The 23,323-nt window shown below is 41.8% G+C and overlaps 18 non-coding genes across 18 annotated transcripts; all 18 read left to right on the top strand.

The window, feature by feature from the left end:
- The first annotated feature begins 3,534 nt into the window (after positions 1–3,534).
- On the top strand, positions 3,535–3,606 carry TRNAW-CCA (transfer RNA tryptophan (anticodon CCA)). The gene has a single exon. It is a non-coding gene; the product is annotated as a tRNA-Trp (tRNA).
- Positions 3,607–4,474: 868 nt separating this feature from the next.
- On the top strand, positions 4,475–4,546 carry TRNAW-CCA (transfer RNA tryptophan (anticodon CCA)). The gene has a single exon. It is a non-coding gene; the product is annotated as a tRNA-Trp (tRNA).
- Positions 4,547–6,064: 1,518 nt separating this feature from the next.
- Positions 6,065–6,136, top strand: TRNAW-CCA (transfer RNA tryptophan (anticodon CCA)). The gene has a single exon. It is a non-coding gene; the product is annotated as a tRNA-Trp (tRNA).
- Positions 6,137–6,628: 492 nt separating this feature from the next.
- Positions 6,629–6,700, top strand: TRNAW-CCA (transfer RNA tryptophan (anticodon CCA)). The gene has a single exon. It is a non-coding gene; the product is annotated as a tRNA-Trp (tRNA).
- Positions 6,701–11,771: 5,071 nt separating this feature from the next.
- TRNAW-CCA (transfer RNA tryptophan (anticodon CCA)) lies at positions 11,772–11,843 on the top strand. The gene has a single exon. It is a non-coding gene; the product is annotated as a tRNA-Trp (tRNA).
- A 491-nt stretch (positions 11,844–12,334) lies between these two features.
- On the top strand, positions 12,335–12,406 carry TRNAW-CCA (transfer RNA tryptophan (anticodon CCA)). The gene has a single exon. It is a non-coding gene; the product is annotated as a tRNA-Trp (tRNA).
- A 1,112-nt stretch (positions 12,407–13,518) lies between these two features.
- Positions 13,519–13,590, top strand: TRNAW-CCA (transfer RNA tryptophan (anticodon CCA)). Its single transcript has one exon. It is a non-coding gene; the product is annotated as a tRNA-Trp (tRNA).
- A 492-nt stretch (positions 13,591–14,082) lies between these two features.
- On the top strand, positions 14,083–14,154 carry TRNAW-CCA (transfer RNA tryptophan (anticodon CCA)). The gene has a single exon. It is a non-coding gene; the product is annotated as a tRNA-Trp (tRNA).
- A 2,613-nt stretch (positions 14,155–16,767) lies between these two features.
- On the top strand, positions 16,768–16,839 carry TRNAW-CCA (transfer RNA tryptophan (anticodon CCA)). The gene has a single exon. It is a non-coding gene; the product is annotated as a tRNA-Trp (tRNA).
- Positions 16,840–17,237: 398 nt separating this feature from the next.
- On the top strand, positions 17,238–17,309 carry TRNAW-CCA (transfer RNA tryptophan (anticodon CCA)). Its single transcript has one exon. It is a non-coding gene; the product is annotated as a tRNA-Trp (tRNA).
- A 492-nt stretch (positions 17,310–17,801) lies between these two features.
- TRNAW-CCA (transfer RNA tryptophan (anticodon CCA)) lies at positions 17,802–17,873 on the top strand. Its single transcript has one exon. It is a non-coding gene; the product is annotated as a tRNA-Trp (tRNA).
- A 398-nt stretch (positions 17,874–18,271) lies between these two features.
- Positions 18,272–18,343, top strand: TRNAW-CCA (transfer RNA tryptophan (anticodon CCA)). Its single transcript has one exon. It is a non-coding gene; the product is annotated as a tRNA-Trp (tRNA).
- Positions 18,344–19,390: 1,047 nt separating this feature from the next.
- TRNAW-CCA (transfer RNA tryptophan (anticodon CCA)) lies at positions 19,391–19,462 on the top strand. Its single transcript has one exon. It is a non-coding gene; the product is annotated as a tRNA-Trp (tRNA).
- A 398-nt stretch (positions 19,463–19,860) lies between these two features.
- On the top strand, positions 19,861–19,932 carry TRNAW-CCA (transfer RNA tryptophan (anticodon CCA)). The gene has a single exon. It is a non-coding gene; the product is annotated as a tRNA-Trp (tRNA).
- A 939-nt stretch (positions 19,933–20,871) lies between these two features.
- Positions 20,872–20,943, top strand: TRNAW-CCA (transfer RNA tryptophan (anticodon CCA)). The gene has a single exon. It is a non-coding gene; the product is annotated as a tRNA-Trp (tRNA).
- A 484-nt stretch (positions 20,944–21,427) lies between these two features.
- Positions 21,428–21,499, top strand: TRNAW-CCA (transfer RNA tryptophan (anticodon CCA)). Its single transcript has one exon. It is a non-coding gene; the product is annotated as a tRNA-Trp (tRNA).
- Positions 21,500–22,546: 1,047 nt separating this feature from the next.
- Positions 22,547–22,618, top strand: TRNAW-CCA (transfer RNA tryptophan (anticodon CCA)). The gene has a single exon. It is a non-coding gene; the product is annotated as a tRNA-Trp (tRNA).
- A 398-nt stretch (positions 22,619–23,016) lies between these two features.
- TRNAW-CCA (transfer RNA tryptophan (anticodon CCA)) lies at positions 23,017–23,088 on the top strand. Its single transcript has one exon. It is a non-coding gene; the product is annotated as a tRNA-Trp (tRNA).
- Positions 23,089–23,323: the final 235 nt, after the last annotated feature.

Raw genomic sequence — 23,323 nt, 5'->3', positions numbered from 1 at the left:
AATGTCCTGAAAGGGTCAGCGTTTAATACTTCTGGAGGGAGAATTAATCGCTTTAGCTCAGCGCTAGGGATCAAAGGTGTAATCGTTATCACTCTGGAAACAGCAAAAGGGACCTAATGGCAGGAGTGGGATTCAAACCCACGCCTCCAAAGAGACTGGAGCCTAAATCCAGCGCCTTAGACCGCTCGGCCACGCTACAACACACAACTTCTTCTTTTCGACCCCACCTGAGGACGCAGACCTAAGTAAGGGGCAAAATAATCATAGCCACCCCGTCTGGGAACCGTACCCCGGTTTTCCGCTTGACAGATGGGGACGCCTATCACAACACTAACAAGGAATGACTTACACCTACAGCCCCATGGTAATGTCCTTTAAGGGTCAGTGCTTAATAGATCTGGAGGAAGAATTAAAAGTTTTAGTGTGGCAGGTGGAGGTACCTGATGGTTCCATGGTGTAATGGTTAGCACTCTGGACTCAGAATCCAGTGGTCTGAGTTTAAAGCTTGGTGGGATCTTTCTTTACTTTCCTCTCATTACTCAGTACTGTATTAAAAGTATTTAACCCCTTAAGGACGCAGGACGTAAATGTACGTCCTGGTGAGGTGGTACTTAACGCACCAGGACGTACATTTACGTCCTAAGCATAACCGCGGGCATCGGAGCGATGCCCGTGTCATGCGCGGCTGATCCCGGCTGCTGATCGCAGCCAGGGACCCGCCGGCAATGGCCGACGCGGGCGTCCGCCATTAACCCCTCAGGTGCCGGGATCAATACAGATCCCGGCATCTGCGGCAGTTCGCGATTAAAATGAACGATCGGATCGCCCGCAGCGCTGCTGCGGGGATCCGATCATTCATAACGCCGCACGGAGGTCCCCTCACCTTCCTCCGTGCGGCTCCCGGCGTCTCCTGCTCTGGTCTGTGATCGAGCAGACCAGAGCAGGAGATGACCGATAATACTGATCTGTTCTATGTCCTATACATAGAACAGATCAGTATTAGCAATCATGGTATTGCTATGAATAGTCCCCTATGGGGACTATTCAAGTGTAAAAAAAAATGTAAAAAAATGTAAAAGTAAAAGTAAAAAAAAAGTGAAAAATCCCCTCCCCCAATAAAAAAGTAAAACGTCCGTTTTTTCCTATTTTACCCCCAAAAAGCGTAAAAAACATTTTTTATAGACATATTTGGTATCGCCGCATGCGTAAATGTCCGAACTATTAAAATAAAATGTTAATGATCCCGTACGGTGAACGGCGTGAACGAAAAAAAATTTAAAAAGTCCAAAATTCCTACTTTTTTAATACATTTTATTAAAAAAAAAATTATAAAAAATGTATTAAAAGTTTTTTATATACAAATGTGGTATAAAAAAAAAGTACAGATCATGGCGCAAAAAATGAGCCCCCATACCGCCGCTTATACGGAAAAATAAAAAAGTTATAGGTCATCAAAATAAAGGGATTATAAACGTACTAATTTGGTTAAAAAGTTTGTGATTTTTTTTAAGCGTAACAATAATATAAAAGTATATAATAATGGGTATCATTTTAATCGTATTGACCCTCAGAATAAAGAACACATGTCATTTTTACCAGAAATTGTACGGCGTGAAAACAAAACCTTCCAAAATTAGCAAAATTGCATTTTTCGTTTTAATTTCCCCACAAAAATAGTGTTTTTTGGTTGCGCCATACATTTTATGATATAATGAGTGATGTCATTACAAAGGACAACTGGTCGCGCAAAAAACAAGCCCTCATACTAGTCTGTGGATGAAAATATAAAAGAGTTATGATTTTTAGAAGGCGAGGAGGAAAAAATGAAAACGTAAAAATTTAATTGTCTGAGTCCTTAAGGCCAAAATGGGCTGAGTCCTTAAGGGCTTAAAGGGGTACTCCGGTGAAATTTTTTTTCTTTTAAATCAACTGGTGGCAGAAAGTTAAACATATTTGTAAATTACTTCTATTAAAAAATCTTAATCCTTCCTGTACTTATTAGCTGCTGAATACTACAGAGGAAATTCTTTTCTTTTTGGAATGCTCTCTGATGACACCACAACCACAGTTCTCTCTCCTGATGTTATTATAATAATTAGAGATGAGCGAACTTACAGTAAATTCCATTCGTCACGAACTTTTCGGCTCGGCAGTTGATGACTTTTCCTGCATAAATTAGTTCGGCTTTCAGGTGCTCCGGAGGGCTGTAAAAGGTGGATACAGTCCTAGGAGACTCTTTCCTAGGAATGTATCCACCTTTTCCAGCCCACCGGAGCACCTGAAGGCTGAAATAATTTACGCAGGATAAGTCATCAACTGCCGAGCCGAGAAGTTCGTGACGAATCGAATTTACTGTAAGTTCGCTCATCTCTAATAATAATAATTACACTTTCCTTAATGTTGTTCTTAATGGGATTTTAACCCAAGTCCCCAGCGCAGCAAGTCATCAGTGCTAACCACTGAGCCACCATGCTGCCCTTAGCATACATCTGCTATACATCGGCTATACATCTGCTATGCATGGTTGCTAAAATGGACAGAGATGTCAGCAGAGAGCACTGTGCTCGTGTTGTCATCAGTGTTCCAAAAAGAAAAGAATTTCCTCTGTAGCATTCAGCAGCTAATAAGTACTGGAAGGATTAAGATTTTTTTTAATATAAGTAATTTACAAATATGTTTAACTTTCTGCCACCAGTTGAATTAAAAGAAAAAAGATTTTCATTGGAGTACCCCTTTAAACTTCTTCCAGATGTGAGATTTTCAATTTCATAAATGCTGCTTCCATACCTTTGTGTTCTGTCGCCCCAAGGTGCAATTAGTTGAGAACTTGGATGAAAACTCATGCCTCAAAGGAACCCAGAGCACTCACATCCCCCCGGGAGCCATAATGCCAGACATATGGGTTATCCAGGATTAGAAAAAAAGTTAAATTGCCTCTTTCTTCCAGAAACAGTGCCACCTCTGGCTAGTATAGAGGGTCAGTGCTTAATAGATATGGAGGAAGAATTAAAAGTTTTAGTGTGACAGGTGTAGGTTCTTAATGGTTCCATGGTGTAATGGTTAGCACAGGGTATAAGGGGTGAAATAAGCATAGCCACCCCATCTGGGAACCGTACCCCGGTTTTCCGCTTGACAGATGGGGACGCCTATCACAATAGTGACGAGGAATGACTTACACCTACAGACCCATGGTAATGTCCTTTAAGGGTCTGTTCTAGAATGGTATCACTGTCCTTCATGTCAATTTTTTACGAACATGAGCTTTCCTAAGTTTCCTACTTCTGTCTTAGTCTTCTTTCTGAAATGTTTCTCAAGAGCAAGACAGGACTATCAGATAGGCAGTTGCCGATAGCCTCAGTTTAGGGGGAGGAATGAAAGAAGGCTAAAAAGGTAACTTTTAGAGGTTGGTTGTTTCTTGGAAATGTTTTTATTGGAACAAATAGCTGTCCATGGAAAAAAGCTGTCCATGGAAATGTCTTTCTAGGATATGAAATCAAGGGTCCTGAATCAATGTGAGAGCTCACAGTGTCAGTTGACCTTGTGGCGCAACGGTAGCGCGTCTGACTCCAGATCAGAAGGTTGCGTGTTCAAATCACGGCGGGGTCAGGAGTCCTTTTCCTCCTTGCTTAAGCACAGAAACATTGCTCTTAACCTGCTAATTTTAACCAGTTCTCAGTCCTTCTTCAAGAAGGGTATCACTGGCTTTCATGTCAATATTTTACGAACATAAGCTTTCCTAAGTTTCCTACCCCTGTCTTAGTCTTCTTTCTGAAATGCTTCTCAAGAGCAAGACAGGACTATCAGATAGGCAGTTGCCGATAGCCTCAGTTTAGGGGGAGGAATGAAAGAAGGCTAAAAAGGTAACTTTTAGAGGTTGGTTGTTTCTTGGAAATGTTTTTATTGGAACAAATAGCTGTCCATGGAAAAAAGCTGTCCATGGAAATGTCTTTCTAGGATATGAAATCAAAGGTCCTGAATCAATGTGAGAGCTCATAGTTCCAGTTGACCTCGTGGCGCAACGGTAGCGTGTCTGACTCCAGATCAGAAGGTTGTGTGTCCAAATCGCGTCGGGGTCAGGAGGCCCTTTCCTTCTTGCTTAAGCACAGAAACATTGCTCTTAACCTGCTAATCTTAACCAGTCCTCAGTCCTTCTTCAAGTAGGGTATCACTGGCCTTCATGTCAAGCTTTTACAAACATAAGCTTTATTAAGTTTCCTACTTCTGTCTTAGTCTTCTTTCTGAAATGTTTCTCAAGAGCAAGACAGGACTATCAGATAGGCAGTTGCCGATAGCCTCAGTTTAGGGGGAGGAATGAAAGAAGGCTAAAAAGGTAACTTTTAGAGGTTGGTTGTTTCTTGGAAATGTTTTTATTGGAACAAATAGCTGTCCATGGAAAAAAGCTGTCCATGGAAATGTCTTTCTAGGATATGAAATCAAAGGTCCTGAATCAATGTGAGAGCTCACAGTGCAAGTTGATCTCGTGGCGCAACGGTAGCGTGTCTGACTCCAGATCAGAAGGTTGCGTGTTCAAATCACGTCGAGGTCAGAAGTCTTTTTTCCTCCTTGCTTAAGCACAGAAACATTGCTCTTAACCTGCTAATTTTAACCAGTTCTCAGTCCTTCATCAAGAAGGGTATAACTGGCCTTCATGTAAAAATAAATTTTACGAACATAAGCTTTCCTAAGTTTCCTACTTCTGTCTTAGTCTTCTTTCTGAAATGTTTCTCAAGAGCAAGACAGGACTATCAGATAGGCAGTTGCCGATAGCCTCAGTTTAGGGGGAGGTATGAAAGAAGGCTAAGAAGGTCAAGAGCAAGACAGGACTATTAGATAGGCAGTTGCCGATAGCCTCAGTTTAGGGGGAGGAATGAAAGTAGGCTAAAAAGGTAACTTTTAGAGGTTGGTTGTTTCTTGGAAATGTTTTTATTGGAAGAAATAGCTGTCCATGGAAAAAAGCTGTCTATGGAAATGTCTTTCTAGGATATGAAATCAAAGGTCCTGAATCAAAGTGAGAGCTAATAGTGCCAGTTGACCTCTTGGCGCAACGGTAGCACGTCTAATTCCAGATCAGAAGGTTGCGTGTTCAAATCACGTCGGGGTCAGGAGTCCTTTTCCTCCTTGCTTAAGCACAGAAACATTGCTCTTAACCTGCTAATTTTAACCAGTTCTCAGTCCTTCTTCAAGAAGGGTATCACTGGCTTTCATGTCAATATTTTACGAACATAAGCTTTCCTAAGTTTCCTACCCCTGTCTTAGTCTTCTTTCTGAAATGCTTCTCAAGAGCAAGACAGGACTATCAGATAGGCAGTTGCCGATAGCTTCAGTTTAGGGGGAGACATGAAAGAAGGCTAAAAAGGTAACTTTTAGAGGTTGGTTGTTTCTTGGAAATATTTTTATTGGAACAAAAAGCTGTCCATTGAAAATAGCTGTCCATGGAAATGTCTTTCTAGGATATGAAATCAAAGGTCCTGAATCAATGTGAGAGCTCATAGTGCCAGTGGACATCGTGGCGCAACGGTAGCGCATCTGACTCCAGATCAGAAGGTTGTGTGTCCAAATCACGTCGGGGACAGGAGGCCCTTTCCTTCTTGCTTAAGCACAGAAACATTGCACTTAACCTGCTAATTTTAATCAGTTCTCAGTCCTTCTTCAAGAAGGGAATTACAGTTCTCTTCCTCCTTGCTTAAGCACAGAAACCTTGCTCTTAACCTGCTAATTTTAACCAGTTCTCAGTCCTTCTTTAAGAAGGGTATAACTGGCCTTCATGTAAAAAAAAATTTACGAACATAAGCTTTCCTAAGTTTCCTACTTCTGTCTTAGTCTTCTTTCTGAAATGTTTCTCAAGAGCAAGACAGGACTATCAAATAGGCAGTTGCCGATAGCCTCAGTTTAGGGGGAGGAATGAAAGAAGGCTAAAAAGGTAACTTTTAGAGGTTGGTTGTTTCTTGGAAATGTTTTTATTGGAACAAAAATCTGTCCATGGAAAGAAGCTGTCCATGGAAATGTCTTTCTAGGATATGAAATCATGGGTCCTGAATCAATGTGAGAGCTCACAGTGCCAGTTGACCTCGTGGCGCAACGGTAGCGCATCTGACTCCAGATCAGACGGTTGTGTGTTCAAATCACGTTGGGGTCAGGAGGCCCTTTCCTTCTTGCTTAAGCACAGAAACATTGCTCTTAACCTGCTAATTTTAACCAGTTCTCAGTCCTTCTTCAAAAAGGGAATCACAGTTCTCTTCCTCCTTGCTTAAGCACAGAAACGTTGCTCTTAACCTGCTAATTTTAACCAGTTCTCAGCCCTTCTTCAAGAAGGGTACAACTGGCCTTCATGTTAAACTTTTTTTACGAACATAAGCTTTCCTAAGTTTCCTAATTCTGTCTTAGTCTTCTTTCTGAAATATTTCTCAAGAGCAAGACAAGAATATCAGATAGGCAGTTGCCGATAGCCTCAGTTTAGGGGGAGAAATGAAAGAAGGCTAAAAAGGTAACTTTTAGATGTTGGTTGTTTCTTGGAAATTTTTTTATTGGAACAAATAGCTGTCCATGGAAAAAAGCTGTCCATGGAAATGTCTTTCTAGGATATGAAATCAAAGGTCCTAAATCAATGTGAGAGCTCACAGAGTAAGTTGACCTCGTGGCGCAACGGTAGCGCGTCTGACTCCAGATCAGAAGGTTGCGTGTTCAAATCACGTCGGGGTCACAAGTCTTTTTCCTCCTTGCTTAAGCACAGAAACATTGCTCTTAACCTGCTAATTTTAACCAGTTCTCAGTCCTTCTTCAAGAAGGGTATAATTGGCCTTCATGTAAAAATAAATTTTACGAACATAAGCTTTCCTAAGTTTCCTACTTCTGTCTTAGTCTTCTTTCTGAAATGTTTCTCAAGAGCAAGACAGGACTATCAGATAGGCAGTTGCCGATAGCCTCAGTTTAGGGGGAGGAATGAAAGAAGGCTAAGAAGGTCAAGAGCAAGATAGGACTATTTGATAGGCAGTTGCCGATAGCCTCAGTTTAGGGGGAGGAATGAAAGTAGGCTAAAAAGGTAACTTTTAGAGGTTGGTTGTTTCTTGGAAATGTTTTTATTGGAAGAAATAGCTGTCCATGGAAAAAAGCTGTCCATGGAAATGTCTTTGTAGGATATGAAATCAAAGGTCCTGAATCAATGTAAGAGCTCATAGTGCCAGTTGACCTCTTGGCGCAACGGTAGTGCGTCTAATTCCAGATCAGAAGGTTGCGTGTTCAAATCACGTCGGGGTCAGGAGTCCATTTCCTCCTTGCTTAAGCACAGAAACATTGCTCTCAACCTGCTAATTTTAACCAGTTCTCAGTCCTTCTTCAAGAAGGGAATCACAGTTCTCTTCCTCCTTGCTTAAGCACAGAAACATTGCTCTTAATCTGCTAATTTTAACCAGTTCTCAGTCCTTCTTCAAGAAGGGTATCACTGGCCTTCATGTCAATTTTTTCCGAACATAAGCTTTCCTGAGTTTCCTACTTCTGTCTTAGTCTTCTTTCTGAAATGTTTCTCAAGAGCAAGACAGGACAATCAGATAGGCAGTTGCCGATAGCCTCAGTTTAGGGGGAGAAATTAAAGAAGGCTAAAAAGGTAACTTTTAGAGGTTGGTTGTTTCTTGGAAATGTTTTTATTGGAACAAAAAGCTGTCCATGGAAAAAAGCTGTCCATGGAAATGTCTTTCTAGGATATGAAATCATGGGTCCTGAATCAATGTGAGAGCTCACAGTGCCAGTTGACGTCGTGGCGCAACGGTAGCGGGTCTGACTCCAGATCAGAAGGTTGTGTGTTCAAATCACGTCGGGGTCAGAAGGCCCATTCCTTCTTGCTTAAGCACAGAAACATTGCTCTTAACCTGCTAATTTTAACCAGTTCTCGTTCCTTCTTCAAGAAGGGAATCACAGTTCTCTTCCTCCTTGCTTAAGCACAGAAACATTGCTCTTAATCTGCTAATTTTAACCAGTTCTCAGTACTTCTTCAAGAAGGGTATAACTGGCCTTCATGTTAAATTTTTTTACAAACATAAGCTTTCCTAAGTTTCCTACTTCTGTCTTAGGCTGGGTCCACACTACGTTTTGTCCCATACGGGAGCGCATACGGCAGGGGGGAGCTAAAAGCTCGAGCTCCCATATGTTACCGTATGCGCTCCCGTATGTCATTCATTTCAATGAGCCGACCGGAGTGAAACGTTCGGTCCGGCCGGCTCATTTTTGCGCCGTATGCGCTTTTACAACCGGACCTAAAACTGTGGTCAACCACGGTTTTAGGTCCAGTTGTAAAAGCGCATACGGCGCAAAAATGAGCCGACCGGACCGAACGTTTCCCTCCGGTCGGCTCATTGAAATGAATGACATACGGGAGCGCATACGGTCACATACGGGAGCGCGAGCTTTTAGCTCCCCCCTGCCGTATGCGCTCCTGTATGGGACAAAACGTAGTGTGGACCCAGCCTAAGTCTTCTTTCTGAAATGTTTCTCAAGAGCAAGACAAGACTATCAGATAGGCAGTTGCCGATAGCCTCAGTTTAGGGGGAGAAATGAAAGAAGGCTAAAAAGGTAACTTTTAGAGGGTGGTTGTTTCTTGAAAATATTTTTATTGGAACAAAAAGCTGTCCATTGAAAATAGCTGTCCATGGAAATGTCTTTCTAGGATATGAAAGCAAAGGTCCTGAATCAATGTGAGAGCTCTTAGTGCCAGTTGACCTCGTGGCGCAACGGTAGCGCGTCTAACTCCAGATCACGTCGGAGTCAGGAGGCCCATTCCTTCTTGCTTAAGCACATAAACATTGCACTTAACCTGCTAATTTTAACCAGTTCTCAGTCCTTCTTCAAGAAGGGAATCATAGTTATCTTCCTCCTTGCTTAAGCACAGAAACATTGCTCTTAACCAGTTCTCAGTCCTTCTTCAAGTAGGGTATCACTGGCCTTCATGTCAATCTTTTACGAACATAAGCTTTATTAAGTTTCCTACTTCTGTCTTAGTCTTCTTTCTGAAATGTTTCTCAAGAGCAAGACATGACTATCAGATAGGCAGTTGCCGATAGCCTCAGTTTAGGGGGAGAAATGAAAGAAGGCTAAGAAGGTCAAGAGCAAGACAGGACTATCAGATAGGCAGTTGCCGATAGCCTCAGTTTAGGGGGTGGAATGAAAGAAGGCTAAAAAGGTAACTTTTAGAGGTTGGTTGTTTCTTGGAAATGTTTTTATTGGAACAAAAAGCTGTCCATGGAAAAAAGCTGTCCATGGAAATGTCTTTCTAGGATATGAAATCATGGGTCCTGAATCAATGTGAGAGCTCACAGTGCTAGTTGACCTCGTGGTGCAACAGTAGCACATCTGACTCCAGATCAGAAGGTTGTGTGTCCAAATCACGTCGGGGACAGGAGGCCCTTTCCTTCTTGCTTAAGCACAGAAACATTGCACTTAACCTGCTAATTTTAATCAGTTCTCAGTCCTTCTTCAAGAAGGGAATTACAGTTCTCTTCCTCCTTGCTTAAGCACAGAAACCTTGCTCTTAACCTGCTAATTTTAACCAGTTCTCAGTCCTTCTTTAAGAAGGGTATAACTGGCCTTCATGTAAAAAAAAATTTACGAACATAAGCTTTCCTAAGTTTCCTACTTCTGTCTTAGTCTTCTTTCTGAAATGTTTCTCAAGAGCAAGACAGGACTATCAAATAGGCAGTTGCCGATAGCCTCAGTTTAGGGGGAGGAATGAAAGAAGGCTAAGAAGGTCAAGAGCAAGACAGGACTATTAGATAGACAGTTGCCGATAGCCTCAGTTTAGGGGGAGGAATGAAAGTAGGCTAAAAAGGTAACTTTTAGAGGTTGGTTGTTTCTTGGAAATGTTTTTATTGGAAGAAATAGCTGTCCATGGAAAAAAGCTGTCCATGGAAATGTCTTTCTAGGATATGAAATCAAAGGTCCTGAATCAATGTGAGAGCTCTTAGTGCCAGTTGACCTCGTGGCGCAACGGTAGCGCGTCTAACTCCAGATCACGTCGGAGTCAGGAGGCCCATTCCTTCTTGCTTAAGCACATAAACATTGCACTTAACCTGCTAATTTTAACCAGTTCTCAGTCCTTCTTCAAGAAGGGAATCATAGTTATCTTCCTCCTTGCTTAAGCACAGAAACATTGCTCTTAACCAGTTCTCAGTCCTTCTTCAAGTAGGGTATCACTGGCCTTCATGTCAATCTTTTACGAACATAAGCTTTATTAAGTTTCCTACTTCTGTCTTAGTCTTCTTTCTGAAATGTTTCTCAAGAGCAAGACATGACTATCAGATAGGCAGTTGCCGATAGCCTCAGTTTAGGGGGAGAAATGAAAGAAGGCTAAGAAGGTCAAGAGCAAGACAGGACTATCAGATAGGCAGTTGCCGATAGCCTCAGTTTAGGGGGTGGAATGAAAGAAGGCTAAAAAGGTAACTTTTAGAGGTTGGTTGTTTCTTGGAAATGTTTTTATTGGAACAAAAAGCTGTCCATGGAAAAAAGCTGTCCATGGAAATGTCTTTCTAGGATATGAAATCATGGGTCCTGAATCAATGTGAGAGCTCACAGTGCTAGTTGACCTCGTGGTGCAACAGTAGCACATCTGACTCCAGATCAGAAGGTTGTGTGTCCAAATCACGTCGGGGACAGGAGGCCCTTTCCTTCTTGCTTAAGCACAGAAACATTGCACTTAACCTGCTAATTTTAATCAGTTCTCAGTCCTTCTTCAAGAAGGGAATTACAGTTCTCTTCCTCCTTGCTTAAGCACAGAAACCTTGCTCTTAACCTGCTAATTTTAACCAGTTCTCAGTCCTTCTTTAAGAAGGGTATAACTGGCCTTCATGTAAAAAAAAATTTACGAACATAAGCTTTCCTAAGTTTCCTACTTCTGTCTTAGTCTTCTTTCTGAAATGTTTCTCAAGAGCAAGACAGGACTATCAAATAGGCAGTTGCCGATAGCCTCAGTTTAGGGGGAGGAATGAAAGAAGGCTAAGAAGGTCAAGAGCAAGACAGGACTATTAGATAGACAGTTGCCGATAGCCTCAGTTTAGGGGGAGGAATGAAAGTAGGCTAAAAAGGTAACTTTTAGAGGTTGGTTGTTTCTTGGAAATGTTTTTATTGGAAGAAATAGCTGTCCATGGAAAAAAGCTGTCCATGGAAATGTCTTTCTAGGATATGAAATCAAAGGTCCTGAATCAATGTGAGAGATCATAGTGCCAGTTGACCTCTTGGCGCAACGGTAGCGCGTCTAATTCCAGATCGGAAGGTTGCATGTTCAAATCACGTCGGGGTCAGGAGTCCATTTCCTCCTTGCTTAAGCACAGAAACATTGCTCTTAACCTGCTAATTTTAACCAGTTTTCAGTCCTTCTTCAAGAAGGGAATCACAGTTCTCTTCCTCCTTGCTTAAGCACAGAAACATTGCTCTTAATCTGCTAATTTTAACCAGTTCTCAGTCCTTCTTCAAGAAGGGTATCACTGGCCTTCATGTCAATTTTTTCCGAACATAAGCTTTCCTGAGTTTCCTACTTCTGTCTTAGTCTTCTTTCTGAAATGTTTCTCAAGAGCAAGACAGGACTATCAGATAGGCAGTTGCCGATAGCCTCAGTTTAGGGGGAGAAATGAAAGAAGGCTAAAAAGGTAACTTTTAGAGGTTGGTTGTTTCTTGGAAATGTTTTTATTGGAACAAAAAGCTGTCCATGGAAAAAAGCTGTCCATGGAAATGTCTTTCTAGGATATGAAATCATGGGTCCTGAATCAATGTGAGAGCTCACAGTGCCAGATGACGTCGTGGTGCAACGGTAGCGCGTCTGACTCCAGATCAGAAGGTTGTGTGTTCAAATCACGTCGGGGTCAGAAGGCCCATTCCTTCTTGCTTAAGCACAGAAACATTGCTCTTAACCTGCTAATTTTAACCAGTTCTCATTCCTTCTTCAAGAAGGGAATCACAGTTCTCTTCCTCCTTGCTTAAGCATAGAAACATTGCTCTTAATCTGCTAATTTTAACCAGTTCTCAGTCCTTCTTCAAGAAGGGTATAACTGGCCTTCATGTTAAATTTTTTTACGAACATAAGCTTTCCTAAGTTTCCTACTTCTGTCTTAGTCTTCTTTCTGAAATGTTTCTCAAGAGCAAGACAGGACTATCAGATAGGCAGTTGCCGATAGCCTCAGTTTAGGGGGAGAAATGAAAGAAGGCTAAAAAGGTAACTTTTAGAGGTTGGTTGTTTCTTGGAAATGTTTTTATTGGAACAAAAAGCTGTCCATGGAAAAAAGCTGTCCATGGAAATGTCTTTCTAGGATATGAAATCATGGGTCCTGAATCAATGTGAGAGCTCACAGTGCCAGTTGACGTCGTGGTGCAACGGTAGCGCGTCTGACTCCAGATCAGAAGGTTGTGTGTTCAAATCACGTCGGGGTCAGAAGGCCCATTCCTTCTTGCTTAAGCACAGAAACATTGCTCTTAACCTGCTAATTTTAACCAGTTCTCATTCCTTCTTCAAGAAGGGAATCACAGTTCTCTTCCTCCTTGCTTAAGCACAGAAACATTGCTCTTAATCTGCTAATTTTAACCAGTTCTCAGTCCTTCTTCAAGAAGGGTATAACTGGCCTTCATGTTAAATTTTTTTACGAACATAAGCTTTCCTAAGTTTCCTACTTCTGTCTTAGTCTTCTTTCTGAAATGTTTCTCAAGAGCAAGACAAGACTATCAGATAGGCAGTTGCCGATAGCCTCAGTTTAGGGGGAGAAATGAAAGAAGGCCAAAAAGGTAACTTTTAGAGGTTGGTTGTTTCTTGGAAATATTTTTATTGGAACAAAAAGCTGTCCATTGAAAATAGCTGTCCATGGAAATGTCTTTCTAGGATATGAAAGCAAAGGTCCTGAATCAATGTGAGAGCTCTTAGTGCCAGTTGACCTCGTGGCGCAACAGTAGCGCGTCTGACTCCAGATCACGTCGGAGTCAGGAGGCCCATTCCTTCTTGCTTAAGCACATAAACATTGCACTTAACCTGCTAATTTTAACCAGTTCTCAATCCTTCTTCAAGAAGGGAATCATAGTTCTCTTCCTCCTTGCTTAAGCACAGAAACATTGCTCTTAACCTGCTAATCTTAACCAGTTCTCAGTCCTTCTTCAAGTAGGGTATCACTGGCCTTCATGTCAATCTTTTACGAACATAAGCTTTATTAAGTTTCCTACTTCTGTCTTAGTCTTCTTTCTGAAATGTTTCTCAAGAGCAAGACATGACTATCAGATAGGCAGTTGCCGATAGCCTCAGTTTAGGGGGAGAAATGAAGGAAGGCTAAGAAGGTCAAGAGCAAGACAGGACTATCAGATAGGCAGTTGCCGATAGCCTCAGTTTAGGGGGAGGAATGAAAGAAGGCTAAAAAGGTAACTTTTAGAGGTTGGTTGTTTCTTGGAAATGTTTTTATTGGAACAAAAATCTGTCCATGGAAAGAAGCTGTCCATGGAAATGTCTTTCTAGGATATGAAATCATGGGTCCTGAATCAATGTGAGAGCTCACAGTGCCAGTTGACCTCGTGGCGCAACGGTAGCGCATCTGACTCCAGATCAGACGGTTGTGTGTTCAAATCACGTTGGGGTCAGGAGGCCCTTTCCTTCTTGCTTAAGCACAGAAACATTGCTCTTAACCTGCTAATTTTAACCAGTTCTCAGTCCTTCTTCAAAAAGGGAATCACAGTTCTCTTCCTCCTTGCTTAAGCACAGAAACGTTGCTCTTAACCTGCTAATTTTAACCAGTTCTCAGCCCTTCTTCAAGAAGGGTATAACTGGCCTTCATGTTAAACTTTTTTTACGAACATAAGCTTTCCTAAGTTTCCTAATTCTGTCTTAGTCTTCTTTCTGAAATATTTCTCAAGAGCAAGACAAGAATATCAGATAGGCAGTTGCCGATAGCCTCAGTTTAGGGGGAGAAATGACAGAAGGCTAAAAAGGTAACTTTTAGAGGTTGGTTGTTTCTTGGAAATTTTTTTATTGGAACAAATAGCTGTCCATGGAAAAAAGCTGTCCATGGAAATGTCTTTCTAGGATATGAAATCAAAGGTCCTAAATCAATGTGAGAGCACACAGAGTAAGTTGACCTCGTGGCGCAACGGTAGCGCGTCTGACTCCAGATCAGAAGGTTGCATGTTCAAATCACGTCGGGGTCACAAGTCTTTTTCCTCCTTGCTTAAGCACAGAAACATTGCTCTTAACCTGCTAATTTTAACCAGTTCTCAGTCCTTCTTCAAGAAGGGTATAATTGGCCTTCATGTAAAAATAAATTTTACGAACATAAGCTTTCCTAAGTTTCCTACTTCTGTCTTAGTCTTCTTTCTGAAATGTTTCTCAAGAGCAAGACAGGACTATCAGATAGGCAGTTGCCGATAGCCTCAGTTTAGGGGGAGGAATGAAAGAAGGCTAAGAAGGTCAAGAGCAAGATAGGACTATTTGATAGGCAGTTGCCGATAGCCTCAGTTTAGGGGGAGGAATGAAAGTAGGCTAAAAAGGTAACTTTTAGAGGTTGGTTGTTTCTTGGAAATGTTTTTATTGGAAGAAATAGCTGTCCATGGAAAAAAGCTGTCCATGGAAATGTCTTTGTAGGATATGAAATCAAAGGTCCTGAATCAATGTAAGAGCTCATAGTGCCAGTTGACCTCTTGGCGCAACGGTAGTGCGTCTAATTCCAGATCAGAAGGTTGCGTGTTCAAATCACGTCGGGGTCAGGAGTCCATTTCCTCCTTGCTTAAGCACAGAAACATTGCTCTCAACCTGCTAATTTTAACCAGTTCTCAGTCCTTCTTCAAGAAGGGAATCACAGTTCTCTTCCTCCTTGCTTAAGCACAGAAACATTGCTCTTAATCTGCTAATTTTAACCAGTTCTCAGTCCTTCTTCAAGAAGGGTATCACTGGCCTTCATGTCAATTTTTTCCGAACATAAGCTTTCCTGAGTTTCCTACTTCTGTCTTAGTCTTCTTTCTGAAATGTTTCTCAAGAGCAAGACAGGACAATCAGATAGGCAGTTGCCGATAGCCTCAGTTTAGGGGGAGAAATTAAAGAAGGCTAAAAAGGTAACTTTTAGAGGTTGGTTGTTTCTTGGAAATGTTTTTATTGGAACAAAAAGCTGTCCATGGAAAAAAGCTGTCCATGGAAATGTCTTTCTAGGATATGAAATCATGGGTCCTGAATCAATGTGAGAGCTCACAGTGCCAGTTGACGTCGTGGCGCAACGGTAGCGGGTCTGAATCCAGATCAGAAGGTTGTGTGTTCAAATCACGTCGGGGTCAGAAGGCCCATTCCTTCTTGCTTAAGCACAGAAACATTGCTCTTAACCTGCTAATTTTAACCAGTTCTCGTTCCTTCTTCAAGAAGGGAATCACAGTTCTCTTCCTCCTTGCTTAAGCACAGAAACATTGCTCTTAATCTGCTAATTTTAACCAGTTCTCAGTACTTCTTCAAGAAGGGTATAACTGGCCTTCATGTTAAATTTTTTTACGAACATAAGCTTTCCTAAGTTTCCTACTTCTGTCTTAGGCTGGGTCCACACTACGTTTTGTCCCATACGGGAGCGCATACGGCAGGGGGGAGCTAAAAGCTCGAGCTCCCATATGTTACCGTATGCGCTCCCGTATGTCATTCATTTCAATGAGCCGACCGGAGTGAAACGTTCGGTCCGGTCGGCTCATTTTTGCGCCGTATGCGCTTTTACAACCGGACCTAAAACTGTGGTCAACCACGGTTTTAGGTCCAGTTGTAAAAGCGCATACGGCGCAAAAATGAGCCGACCGGACCGAACGTTTCCCTCCGGTCGGCTCATTGAAATGAATGACATACGGGAGCGCATACGGTCACATACGGGAGCGCGAGCTTTTAGCTCCCCCCTGCCGTATGCGCTCCTGTATGGGACAAAACGTAGTGTGGACCCAGCCTAAGTCTTCTTTCTGAAATGTTTCTCAAGAGCAAGACAAGACTATCAGATAGGCAGTTGCCGATAGCCTCAGTTTAGGGGGAGAAATGAAAGAAGGCTAAAAAGGTAACTTTTAGAGGGTGGTTGTTTCTTGAAAATATTTTTATTGGAACAAAAAGCTGTCCATTGAAAATAGCTGTCCATGGAAATGTCTTTCTAGGATATGAAAGCAAAGGTCCTGAATCAATGTGAGAGCTCTTAGTGCCAGTTGACCTCGTGGCGCAACGGTAGCGCGTCTAACTCCAGATCACGTCGGAGTCAGGAGGCCCATTCCTTCTTGCTTAAGCACATAAACATTGCACTTAACCTGCTAATTTTAACCAGTTCTCAGTCCTTCTTCAAGAAGGGAATCATAGTTCTCTTCCTCCTTGCTTAAGCACAGAAACATTGCTCTTAACCAGTTCTCAGTCCTTCTTCAAGTAGGGTATCACTGGCCTTCATGTCAATCTTTTACGAACATAAGCTTTATTAAGTTTCCTACTTCTGTCTTAGTCTTCTTTCTGAAATGTTTCTCAAGAGCAAGACATGACTATCAGATAGGCAGTTGCCGATAGCCTCAGTTTAGGGGGAGAAATGAAAGAAGGCTAAGAAGGTCAAGAGCAAGACAGGACTATCAGATAGGCAGTTGCCGATAGCCTCAGTTTAGGGGGTGGAATGAAAGAAGGATAAAAAGGTAACTTTTAGAGGTTGGTTGTTTCTTGGAAATGTTTTTATTGGAACAAAAAGCTGTCCATGGAAAAAAGCTGTCCATGGAAATGTCTTTCTAGGATATGAAATCATGGGTCCTGAATCAATGTGAGAGCTCACAGTGCTAGTTGACCTCGTGGTGCAACAGTAGCACATCTGACTCCAGATCAGAAGGTTGCGTGTTCAAATCATGTCGGGGTCAGAAGTCTTTTTCCTCCTTGCTTAAGCACAGAAACATTGCTCTTAACCTGCTAATTTTAACCAGTTCTCAGTCCTTCTTCAAGAAGGGTATCACTGGCCTTCATGTCAATTTTTTCCGAACATAAGCTTTCCTAAGTTTCCTACTTCTGTCTTAGTCTTCTTTCTGAAATGTTTCTCAAGAGCAAGACAGGACTATCAGATAGGCAGTTGCCGATAGCCTCAGTTTAGGGGGAGAAATGAAAGAAGGCTAAAAAGGTAACTTTTAAAGGTTGGTTGTTTCTTGGAAATGTTTTTATTGGAACAAAAATCTGTCCATGGAAAAAAGCTGTCCATGGAAATGTCTTTCTAGGATATGAAATCATGGGTCCTGAATCAATGTGAGAGCTCACAGTGCCAGTTGACCTCGTGGCGCAACGGTAGCGCATCTGACTCCAGATCAGACGGTTGTGTGTTCAAATCACGTCGGGGTCAGGAGGCCTTTTCCTTCTTGCTTAAGCACAGAAACATTGCTCTTAACCTGCTAATTTTAACCAGTTCTCAGTCCTTCTTCAAGAAGGGAATCACAGTTCTCTTCCTCCTTGCTTAAGCACAGAAACGTTGCTCTTAACCTGCTAATTTTAACCAGTTCTCAGTCCTTCTTCAAGAAGGGTATCACTGGCCTTCATGTTAAACTTTTTTTACGAACATAAGCTTTCCTGAGTTTCCTACTTCTGTCTTAGTCTTCTTTCTGAAATGTTTCTCAAGAGCAAGACAAGACTATTAGATAGGCAGTTGCCGATAGCCTCAGTTTAGGGGGAGAAATGAAAGAAGGCTAAAAAGGTAACTTTTAGAGGTTGGTTGTTTCTTGGAAATATTTTTATTGGAACAAAAAGCTGTCCATTGAAAATAGCTGTCCATGGAAATGTCTTTCTAGGATATGAAATCAAAGGTCCTGAATCAATGTGAGAGCTGATAGTGCCAGTTGACCTCGTGGCGCAACGGTAGCGCGTCTGACTCCAGATCAGAAGGTTGTGTGTCCAAATCACGTCGGGGTCAGGAGTCCCTTTCCTTCTTGCTTAAACACAGAAACATTGCTCTTAACCTGCTAATCTTAACCAGTTCTCAGTCCTTCTTCAAGTAGGGTATCACTGGCCTTCATGTCAATCTTTTACGAACATAAGCTTTATTAAGTTTCCTACTTCTGTCTTAGTCTTCTTTCTGAAATGTTTCTCAAGAGCAAGACAGGACTATCAGATAGGCAGTTGCCGATAGCCTCAGTTTAGGGGGAGGAATGAAAGAAGGCTAAAAAGGTAACTTTTAGAGGTTGGTTGTTTCTTGGAAATGTTTTTATTGGAACAAATAGCTGTCCATGGAAAAAAGCTGTCCATGGAAATGTCTTTCCAGGATATGAAATCAAAGGTCCTGAATCAATGTGAGAGCTCACAGTGCAAGTTGACCTTGTGGCGCAACGGTAGCGCGTCTGACTCCAGATCAGAAGGTTGCATGTTCAAATCATGTCGGGGTCAGAAGTCTTTTTCCTCCTTGCTTAAGCACAGAAACATTGCTCTTAACCTGCTAATTTTAACCAGTTCTCAGTCCTTCTTCAAGAAGGGTATAACTGGCCTTCATGTAAAAAAATTTTTACGAACATAAGCTTTCCTAAGTTTCCTACTTCTGTCTTAGTCTTCTTTCTGAAATGTTTCTCAAGAGCAAGACAGGACTATCAGATAGGCAGTTGCCGATAGCCTCAGTTTAGGGGGAGGAATGAAAGAAGGCTAAGAAGGTCAAGAGCAAGAAAGGACTATTAGATAGGCAGTTGCCGATAGCCTCAGTTTAGGGGGAGGAATGAAAGTATTCTAAAAAGGTAACTTTTAGAGGTTGGTTGTTTCTTGGAAATGTTTTTATTGGAAGAAATAGCTGTCCATGGAAAAAAGCTGTCCATGGAAATGTCTTTCTAGGATATGAAATCAAAGGTCCTGAATCAATGTGAGAGCTCATTGTGCCAGTTGACCTCTTGGCGCAACGGTAGCGCATCTAGTTCCAGATCAGAAGTTTGCGTGTTCAAATCACGTTGGGGTCAGGAGTCCATTTCCTCCTTGCTTAAGCACAGAAACATTGCTCTTAACCTGCTAATTTTAACCAGTGCTCAGTCCTTCTTCAAGAAGGGAATCACAGTTCTCTTCCTCCTTGCTTAAGCACAGAAACATTGCTCTTAACCTGCTAATTTTAACCAGTTCTCAGTCCTTCTTCAAGAACGGTATAACTGGCCTTCATGTTAAACTTTTTTTTACGAACATAAGCTTTCCTAAGTTTCCTACTTCTGTCTTAGTCTTCTTTCTGAAATGTTTCTCAAGAGCAAGACAAGACTATCAGATAGGCAGTTGCCGATAGCCTCAGTTTAGGGGGAGAAATGAAAGAAGGCTAAAAAGGTAACTTTTAGAGGTTGGTTGTTTCTTGGAAATATTTTTATTGGAACAAAAAGCTGTCCATTGAATATAGCTGTCCATGGAAATGTCTTTCTAGGATATGAAATCAAAGGTCCTGAATCAATGTGAGAGCTCATAGTGCCAGTAGACCTCGTGGCGCAACGGTAGCGCGTCTGACTCCAGATCAGAAGGTTGTGTGTCCAAATCACGTCGGGGTCAGGAGGCACTTTCCTTCTTGCTTAAGCACAGAAACATTGCTCTTAACCTGCTAATCTTAACCAGTCCTCAGTCCTTCTTCAAGTAGGGTATCACTGGCCTTCATGTCAATCTTTTACGAACATAAGCTTTATTAAGTTTCCTACTTCTGTCTTAGTCTTCTTTCTGAAATGTTTCTCAAGAGCAAGACAGGACTATCAGATAGGCAGTTGCCGATAGCCTCAGTTTAGGGGGAGGAATGAAAGAAGGCTAAAAAGGTAACTTTTAGAGGTTGGTTGTTTCTTGGAAATGTTTTTATTGGAACAAATAGCTGTCCATGGAAAAAAGCTGTCCATCGAAACGTCTTTCTAGGATATGAAATCAAGGGTCCTGAATCAATGTGAGAGCTCACAGTGCAAGTTGACCTCGTGGCGCAACGGTAGCGCGTCTGACTCCAGATCAGAAGGTTGCGTGTTCTAATCACGTCGGGGTCAGAAGTCTTTTTTCCTCCTTGCTTAAGCACAGAAACATTGCTCTTAACCTGCTAATTTTAACCAGTTCTCAGTCCTTCTTCAAGAAGGGTATAACTGGCCTTCATGTAAAAATAAATTTTACGAACATAAGCTTTCCTAAGTTTCCTACTTCTGTCTTAGTCTTCTTTCTGAAATGTTTCTCAAGAGCAAGACAGGACTATCAGATAGGCAGTTGCCGATAGCCTCAGTTTAGGGGGAGGAATGAAAGAAGGCTAAGAAGGTCAAGAGCAAGATAGGACTATTAGATAGGCAGTTGCCGATAGCCACAGTTTAGGGGGAGGAATGAAAGTAGGCTAAAAAGGTAACTTTTAGAGGTTGGTTGTTTCTTGGAAATGTTTTTATTGGAAGAAATAGCTGTCCATGGAAAAAAGCTGTCCATGGATATGTCTTTCTAGGATATGAAATCAAAGGTCCTGAATCAATGTGAGAGCTCATAATGCCCGTTGACTTCTTGGCGCAACGGTAGCGCGTCTAATTCCAATCAGAAGGTTGCGTGTTCAAATCACGTCGGGGTCAGGAGTACATTTCCTCCATGCTTAAGCACAGAAACATTGCTCTTAACCAGTTCTCAGTCCTTCTTCAAGTAGGGTATCACTGGCCTACATGTCAATCTTTTACGAACATAAGCTTTATTAAGTTTCCTACTTCTGTCTTAGTCTTCTTTCTGAAATGTTTCTCAAGAGCAAGACAGGACTATCAGATAGGCAGTTGCCGATAGCCTCAGTTTAGGGGGAGGAATGAAAGAAGGCTAAAAAGGTAACTTTTAGAGGTTGGTTGTTTCTTGGAAATGTTTTTATTGGAACAAAAAGCTGTCCATGGAAAAAAGCTGTCCATGGAAATGTCTTTCTAGGATATGAAATCAAAGGTCCTGAATCAATGTGAGAGCTCACAGTGCAAGTTGACCTCGTGGCGCAACGGTAGCGCGTCTGACTCCAGATCAGAAGGTTGCGTGTTCAAATCATGTCGGGGTCAGAAGTCTTTTTTCCTCCTTGCTTAAGCACAGAAACATTGCTCTTAACCTGCTAATTTTAACCAGTTCTCAGTCCTTCATCAAGAAGGGTATAACTGGCCTTCGAGTAAAAATAAATTTTACGAACATAAGCTTTCCTAAGTTTCCTACTTCTGTCTTAGTCTTCTTTCTGAAATGTTTCTCAAGAGCAAGACAGGACTATCAGATAGGCAGTTGCCGATAGCCTCAGTTTAGGGGGAGGAATGAAAGAAGGCTAAGAAGGTCAAGAGCAAGACAGGACTATCAGATAGGCAGTTGCCGATAGCCTCAGTTTAGGGGGAGGAATGAAAGAAGGCTAAAAAGGTAACTTTTAGAGGTTGGTTGTTTCTTGGAAATGTTTTTATTGGAACAAATAGCTGTCCATGGAAAAAAGCTGTCCATGGAAATGTCTTTCCAGGATATGAAATCAAAGGTCCTGAATCAATGTGAGAGCTCACAGTGCAAGTTGACCTTGTGGCGCAACGGTAGCGCGTCTGACTCCAGATCAGAAGGTTGCATGTTCAAATCATGTCGGGGTCAGAAGTCTTTTTCCTCCTTGCTTAAGCACAGAAACATTGCTCTTAACCTGCTAATTTTAACCAGTTCTCAGTCCTTCTTCAAGAAGGGTATAACTGGCCTTCATGTAAAAAAAATTTTACGAACATAAGCTTTCCTAAGTTTCCTACTTCTGTCTTAGTCTTCTTTCTGAAATGTTTCTCAAGAGCAAGACAGGACTATCAGATAGGCAGTTGCCGATAGCCTCAGTTTAGGGGGAGGAATGAAAGAAGGCTAAGAAGGTCAAGAGCAAGACAGGACTATTAGATAGGCAGTTGCCGATAGCCTCAGTTTAGGGGGAGGAATGAAAGTATTCTAAAAAGGTAACTTTTAGAGGTTGGTTGTTTCTTGGAAATGTTTTTATTGGAAGAAATAGCTGTCCATGGAAAAAAGCTGTCCATGGAAATGTCTTTCTAGGATATGAAATCAAAGGTCCTGAATCAATGTGAGAGCTCATCGTGCCAGTTGACCTCTTGGCGCAACGGTAGCGCATCTAGTTCCAGATCAGAAGTTTGCGTGTTCAAATCACGTTGGGGTCAGGAGTCCATTTCCTCCTTGCTTAAGCACAGAAACATTGCTCTTAACCTGCTAATTTTAACCAGTTCTCAGTCCTTCTTCAAGAAGGGAATCACAGTTCTCTTCCTCCTTGCTTAAGCACAGAAACATTGCTCTTAACCTGCTAATTTTAACCAGTTCTCAGTCCTTCTTCAAGAAGGGTATAACTGGCCTTCATGTTAAACTTTTTTTTACGAACATAAGCTTTCCTAAGTTTCCTACTTCTGTCTTAGTCTTCTTTCTGAAATGTTTCTCAAGAGCAAGACAAGACTATCAGATAGGCAGTTGCCGATAGCCTCAGTTTAGGGGGAGAAATGAAAGAAGGCTAAAAAGGTAACTTTTAGAGGTTGGTTGTTTCTTGGAAATATTTTTATTGGAACAAAAAGCTGTCCATTGAATATAGCTGTCCATGGAAATGTCTTTCTAGGATATGAAATCAAAGGTCCTGAATCAATGTGAGAGCTCATAGTGCCAGTAGACCTCGTGGCGCAACGGTAGCGCGTCTGACTCCAGATCAGAAGGTTGTGTGTCCAAATCACGTCGGGGTCAGGAGGCCTTTTCCTTCTTGCTTAAGCACAGAAACATTGCTCTTAACCTGCTAATCTTAACCAGTCCTCAGTCCTTCTTCAAGTAGGGTATCACTGGCCTTCATGTCAATCTTTTACGAACATAAGCTTTATTAAGTTTCCTACTTCTGTCTTAGTCTTCTTTCTGAAATGTTTCTCAAGAGCAAGACAGGACTATCAGATAGGCAGTTGCCGATAGCCTCAGTTTAGGGGGAGGAATGAAAGAAGGCTAAAAAGGTAACTTTTAGAGGTTGGTTGTTTCTTGGAAATGTTTTTATTGGAACAAATAGCTGTCCATGGAAAAAAGCTGTCCATCGAAACGTCTTTCTAGGATATGAAATCAAGGGTCCTGAATCAATGTGAGAGCTCACAGTGCAAGTTGACCTCGTGGCGCAACGGTAGCGCGTCTGACTCCAGATCAGAAGGTTGCGTGTTCTAATCACGTCGGGGTCAGAAGTCTTTTTTCCTCCTTGCTTAAGCACAGAAACATTGCTCTTAACCTGCTAATTTTAACCAGTTCTCAGTCCTTCTTCAAGAAGGGTATAACTGGCCTTCATGTAAAAATAAATTTTACGAACATAAGCTTTCCTAAGTTTCCTACTTCTGTCTTAGTCTTCTTTCTGAAATGTTTCTCAAGAGCAAGACAGGACTATCAGATAGGCAGTTGCCGATAGCCTCAGTTTAGGGG

The sequence above is a fragment of the Hyla sarda genome, unplaced genomic scaffold (assembly GCF_029499605.1).
Source record: "Hyla sarda isolate aHylSar1 unplaced genomic scaffold, aHylSar1.hap1 scaffold_205, whole genome shotgun sequence".
In the NCBI taxonomy this organism is placed as follows: domain Eukaryota; kingdom Metazoa; phylum Chordata; class Amphibia; order Anura; family Hylidae; genus Hyla; species Hyla sarda.
The sequence above is the reverse complement of the archived record's forward strand: the minus strand, read 5'-3'. Positions and strand labels throughout refer to the sequence as shown.